This window comes from Mchenga conophoros, linkage group LG2 (assembly GCF_057382185.1).
Source record: "Mchenga conophoros isolate Kocher_MC1m ecotype Shallow Benthic linkage group LG2, M_conophoros_male_GT1.1, whole genome shotgun sequence".
Taxonomy (NCBI): Eukaryota; Metazoa; Chordata; class Actinopteri; order Cichliformes; family Cichlidae; genus Mchenga; species Mchenga conophoros.
In genome coordinates, this window is record NC_140527.1 from 19,102,452 (window position 1) to 19,109,257 (window position 6,806).

Genomic DNA, 6,806 nt, shown 5'->3' on the forward strand with positions numbered 1-6,806 from the left:
AGTAGTACGGTTGGCATATTATAGAAGTTGGTGTAGTGACAGTGCAGTCATGAGTAGAAAACAAGTTCAGCACACAGCCGTGTGTACGGTAGCATCAGGGTGGAGGAGCTTGTGCTACCAGTTTTTACACTCTAGACGGTGTGAAGGGAAATCTTTTATCCAGGCAAAGACTCGTAACAGAGTCCAAGGAAGCCATTTCATTTACAGGGGTGTCTGGGATGATTGCACTGAAAGCAGAGCTGTAGTCCACGGAGAGCATTGTGACTCCAGTCTGTGGGAGCTCTAAGTGGCTTAGAGTGGTATGGAAGGCTATAGAAAGGCCATCATCAGTGGATCTGTTTGCTCTGTATGGAAACTGATGGGGATCAAAGTCAGGATGGAGGCAGACTTTGATGTGTTGTGTCCAAGTTTCTTGAAACACTTTGGCATTAGTACAATGAGCCTGTAGTCACTCAAATGGCTGTTGTGTAAGTTTTTGTGGCATGGGGATTAGACCAGGTACTTCACCTCACAACTTTTTACAGAGGCACCACTGAAAAAATCCTGACACAAAGTTTTACATCTTGGTTTGTCAGCTGCAAGTCCTGTGAGAAGCTTCCACTCAATAGGATTGTTAAGACTGCCAGGAGTATTGTTGCTGCCCCTCTCTCATCTCTGGAGGAGAACTACACACAGCGCTGCATACGCAGAGCTGTCTCCATCATCAGAGACCCCCACCACCCCTCTCACGGCCTGTTCTCTCTCCTGCCGTCTGGCAAGAGGTACAGGAGCATCAGCTGCAGAACCAGGATCAGAAACCAGGATGCTGGAAGGGTTCTTTGCACCATGAGAGTGATAAACGGACTGTGCCCCCTCCCCACCCACACAGCTATTCACACGGCTACACTAAGATCAACAAGCAGGTTGTGTTGCCCCATTTACACACACACTAAATATACTCCCCAGATACACACACTACCTAATTTAACCATCCCCTTCTTTGAAAGGATTGCTGCCATCTACCTGAATGAGCATGACTTGAGCTTGTTTTAGAACTTAGATTTTATGTTATTTATCCATACTTATTGTTGCAATTTATTACTGCCTTTATAAACGTATTCTTTTTAAACTGTTGTTTATTGCACTGTAGAGGCTGGTGAGAAACAGTATTTAGTTTCAGGCTGGGTAACACCATAAAGTTCTTGAGGTACGCCGGCGGGTTGATGGGGCTTTGTCTCATGATCTGAAGGCAGAGTTGTGGACTGTCAGATGTAAATTTCACCTGTCATTCATGGTTAACATGGATGTGCTCGTCAACTATGACGCTGTCATGACCTGACGTATGAAAGTGCAGCGTGATTGCTCTCCTGAGGGGGGAGTATAGGCTTGGATGAGCACAAGTAAAACCATCCAGTAAGCTTCAGGACGGAACAGACCGGCTCCAGTGTTTCACTTCCTCTGGTGGAAAGTTTGACGAGGACGGTTTTTAAGTCATCAGCAGTTATCAGAGCTGGGTTTGCTCTAGTTTTTGGACAGTGTCATGTTGGTGAGCAGGAACAACATTGACTATGATAATGTAGCATCTGTGATGATTTTAGCTCCATCTTTCACAGCATTTAAATCACACCAAGAGTGTTTCAGAAGTTAGCCTGCAGCAGCTCTTATATTCTGAAACATCGACAAGCTTCCCTGTGCTCTGTATCTGACCTCTTTCACTCCTTATCTGCTCTGTGCAGCTGTAGTTGATGCAACTTGCAGAAAAAAGTAAATAAATAAAATTGGTTTAATTTTAGTAACAGGATATGTATTGGACTTGCAAGCAGCTGTGTCAGATATGAAACACAATGAGATGAAACACAACATAGCTTCCACCTGTTACCTGTGGAGCTGCGTCCACCCCAGGGAGTTCAATGACATCTTTTGTGCCGTTTAAATTCTTCTCTCTGCCATCAAGACAATGTCATGCAGATATTTACCATATATATAATCTGTCACGAATCGCTGTGCGGCAGGCAGGAGTTGGACCCAAAATGCAGGACTCAGACTTGGGGAGGTGAACTCAAAACACAGCTTTATTTGCTGGTAGAACAAACATACAAAACTAGACTAAACTGGGGAACCATAAACTAAGAACTCACAGGGAGATCCACACACAGCATGAGGGACGACGCGACACTGACTCAGAGAAACACAGGGTTTAAATACACTGGGAAGTAACGAGGGGAATGAGACACAGAAGGAGGGCACAGCTGGGAGAAATCAGGACTGACGAGACAAGCAAAGCAGGACGCATTCACATGAGACACGGACCATCAAAGTAAAACAGGAAGTATCACACAGAGACGTGAACTTGACACAGTGGAGACAGCAACTAAGAAATACAGAGACATAAACCATAAGGCAGAGGTCTAAGAACCAAAATACACAGGGAAATACTCAGCTGGGAACACAAGAGACTAGACTAGAGAGAGTAACAAAAAACCAACCATGAGAACATAATGCACAATGCAGAGTGACAGAAAACAAGAAACTCAAACATGCAAAGACACACAATTACACAGAACAGAGGGGACACAGAGAGACATGAAGGGCAAGGGATCAAAACTAGAAGCCATAGAATAAATCACACACAAGTACAATAATACAAAAATCACAAACTAAAAACGCTGGGTCAGGAGACCCAGGACCGTGACAGTACCCCCCCCTCAAGGGCTGGCTCCAGACAGCCCAAACACAGAAAAACAAAACCAAACAGAAAACAACCCAGGGCGGGCGGCGGGGGCCCAGGACGGAGGGCTCGGAACAGAAAACAAAAGAAGAGCACAGCAAACACCGGAGCCCAAGAAAACAACCCAAACACAGAGCAGTTCAGGGGGCCGGCCGTGCGCAAGGCAACGGCGGCGACGTGGAAACAGTTCAGGAGGCCGGCCGTGCGCAAGGCAACGGCGGCAGCGAAGGAGACAACGGAGCAGTTCAGGAGGCCGGCCGCGCGGAAGGCAGCGGCGGCTCTCCAGTGTTAGGCGTGCTGGCCATGGCCCGGTGGGCACAGGACCAGTCGAGGCAGGACCAGGCGACGACGGGGCCGGTCCAGGCGACGACGGGGCCGGACCAGGCGACGACGGGGCCGGACCAGGCGACGACGGGGCTGCAGCAAGCGAAACAGAGGACGAAGACTCTGAGGCCGGGCCAGACGAGGACGAAGACTCTGAGGCCGGGCCAGACGAGGACGAAGACTCTGAGGCTGAGACCGGACCAGGCGTAGCAGAAGCACAGGCAGATGCAGCCGGACCAGGCGACGACGAGGCGGTCGCAGGTGGTGGCTGGACAGGCTCCTCGGGCCCTCCAGCTGATGCGGCGTGAGGCTGAACGGGCCCCTCGGACCCTCCAGCGGAGACAGGAGGCTGAACGGGCCCCTCGGACCCTCCAGCGGAGACAGGAGGCTGAACGGGCCCCTCGGACCCTCCAGCGGAGACAGGAGGCTGAACGGGCCCCTCGGACCCTCCAGCGGAGACGAGGAGGTGCTGGCCGGGCTCACTGGAACCCCCAGCGGACGAGGTAGATGGCGGCGTGGGAGCCGCGGAGTCCTGGATGAGCTCATCCGAGCTTCCAGCAGGAGCTGATGTAGAGCCAGAGAGGTTTGGGACCCCTGGCTGAATGTTAAGCCGAACAGAAGACCGTATTGCTATCGGGGACTGGGCCAATGGTTCAGGTGCGAGCTGAGCTACTGGAGATGCGGATGAGAGTGGGAGCTGAGCTACTGATGGTGGTGAAGTAGATAACTGCACGGGAGACTGAACTGAGGGCGTCTGCACTGGCACAGGGGACTGAACTGATGTCTGTTGTAACGGAGGTGGTGAGAGTGGAGTAGGCGGTGGAGTTGATGACTTCACAGGAGAATGAACCAGAGGTGAGTGCACAGGAGACTGAGCTAGAGGTGGTAGTGATAGTTGAGGGGAAAGTGGAGCTGGTGATTGAGTGGATGACTGTGCTAAGGGATGCTGCACTGGGGACACTGGAGACTGCGCTGGGGACACTGGAGACTGCACTAGAGACTGCAGTGACGGTTGTAGTGGAGGTGTAACGGGTGGAGGAGTGGCTGAAGTGGCTGCGGGTCGGGCAGCTAGTGGCTCAGCTACAGAGTGTATTAACGGCAGGGCTATGGGTTGAATGTCTGACTGAGTAGCAGCCTGAATGGCTGGGTGTAGTGATGGTGGTGGTGGAAGGGAAACAGGTGGTAGTGTGGATGACGGAACTAAGGGCGACTGAGTGGCAGACCGAACTGATGACTGAAGCGATGGTAGAGGTGAAAATGGAGCGTGTGGTGGAGTTAATGGCTGTGCTAGCGGGGACACAGGAGACGCAGCTTGTAGCTGGGCAGCTAAGAGAGCTTCAGGAGGCTGGGCAGCTTATAAACTGTTCACATTACCGTCCGTAGCACAAAACACAGCCCCTGAACGAATAGTTCCACGGTTCGACACAAAAAAAAAAAAAAAAAAAAGAGTCCTTACTCACCACAGCCGGCGATGTACAAGTCTGAATGTCCGGCTGTGGGGTGGCGCGCTGGCGGCGTGGTCGTCGTTTCTTTTTTGATGATGGCTCTGACGGGCCGAGCGGCTCCACATCCGGCCCTTCAGGCAGGTGGGTAGTAGCAGCTGGGGGATGAAGGTGGAGCTCGTTGTGGATTAAATCCTGTTCGAGTGGGTGGAGCGCACTGAGTAGCCAGGGAAGACCAGAGATTAAACGCTGTAGTTTGGTTTCCACAGCACGGCGAAATTCCTTCCCCTCATGTTCGAGCCACAGATGCAGGAGTCTTTCCACGGAGTAGATAGTGTCCAGACGCAGTTCTTCTGGTGGGTTGAGTGCTGCTGGGTCCATATCTGGTCGCGTCGTTCTGTCATGAATCGCTGTGCGGCAGGCAGGAGTTGGACCCAAAATGCAGGACTCACAGACTCGGGGAGGTGAACTCAAAACACAGCTTTATTTGCTGGTAGAACAAACATACAAAACTAGACTAAACTGGGGAACCATAAACTAAGAACTCACAGGGAGATCCACACACAGCATGAGGGACAACACGACACTGACTCAGAGAAACACAGGGTTTAAATACACTGGGAAGTAACGAGGGGAATGAGACACAGAAGGAGGGCACAGCTGGGAGAAATCAGGACTGACGAGACAAGCAAAGCAGGACGCATTCACATGAGACACGGACCATCAAAGTAAAACAGGAAGTATCACACAGAGACGTGAACTTGACACAGTGGAGACAGCAACTAAGAAATACAGAGACATAAACCATAAGGCAGAGGTCTAAGAACCAAAATACACAGGGAAATACTCAGCTGGGAACACAAGAGACTAGACTAGAGAGAGTAACAAAAAACCAACCATGAGAACATAATGCACAATGCAGAGTGACAGAAAACAAGAAACTCAAACATGCAAAGACACACAATTACACAGAACAGAGGGGACACAGAGAGACATGAAGGGCAAGGGATCAAAACTAGAAGCCATAGAATAAATCACACACAAGTACAATAATACAAAAATCACAAAGAACTAAAAACGCTGGGTCAGGAGACCCAGGACCGTGACATAATCAAGTCCTTCTCTGTCTGATGCATTAGCTAAATACTCTTGCAGGTGACAAAGTTTTCAAGTGAAGTCATATTTTCCATTCAAGAATAAAACCAGAATATTCAGTCACTCCATATTCAAGTTGGCCCAAGCAGCTCAATCACCTGCTTATGAGCTCCTGGAGCAAATCAATGTGCCAGGCTAGGGGAGAGTGGTTAAGGTGTTTTAATGTATGTAGGAGTGTTTGAAGTTTATATGTTATTGAGTTATTTATAGGACTTGTTACAAATCTGAATATGTCTATGATGTGTTTTATTGTGGTTGATGTTTTCATTTGGTTTGCTGACCCCCAGACTTGGGCTATTCCAGATGCTCACCTGAATCAGGCTGAGTATAAAAGGAAGCCTTTTGCTTTCACAGGGGTTGGATTCTTTGCTGTGTGTTGGTCTGGCAACATGTGTTCTCGTTAATAAAGTTTTCCATTTGATGGATACATTTTACCCCAGTCTTGTGCCATTTTTGTGGAAGTGACCCATGAGTGCTGGCCAAACTGATATACTCTGATGAGTACTGTGGGCAAAAAGACAGGCTGGTTGAAGGAAGACTTCATTGTACTCCCTGCACTCTTGTCCATCACAGACACTGACAAAGCTTTAGGGAATAAAACCAAGACAAATGTAAATGCATTCTAAGAAGGGCAGAGGCTGAACACTAACTCAAACTGTTTTGTGACTCCATAGAGAATTAATATCCACACAATAAAAAAGCTAATCATCTAATAAAGCAACAGACCAGTGTTTGATTTATTGGTTCAATAAAATGCTCAAACTGTGCAGTAAACAAAGTAAACACATTGTGTATAAATGGCTGTGAGCTCGTTGTACTGGTGATGTACTGTTTCTCTGTGTTGGATACATAAACCCTGATCAGTTTTTTTAAAATACAGACTGCAGCTTCTCTTCCAGCCATTACAGAGTGACCTTTTTAAAAAACAAATATGGTTGGATAATAACAGGTCAATGATGAGTTATCTCTTCAGTCACAACACTGCTCTTTTCATAACACAAATGAGTCAGCTACAATGGTGAAATGACTTAAAGATAAATGATTCATATTCTGATGATGTATGTTTGGGGGTGTTTGCAGACACAGTAGATGTGAAGTTATATCTATTAAGATTATGTGTTTTAATGAGCCCGGGTCCCTGGTTGACAAAGTCTATCTTTCATTTTGATGCCAGGGCT

At 48.4% G+C, this 6,806-nt stretch overlaps 1 pseudogene; it reads right to left on the reverse strand.

Annotated features, from left to right (window-relative positions):
- Window positions 1-648: 648 nt before the first annotated feature.
- LOC146581846 (uncharacterized) lies at window positions 649-4,854 on the reverse strand (annotated as a pseudogene).
- Between the last annotated feature and the right edge of the window lie 1,952 nt (window positions 4,855-6,806).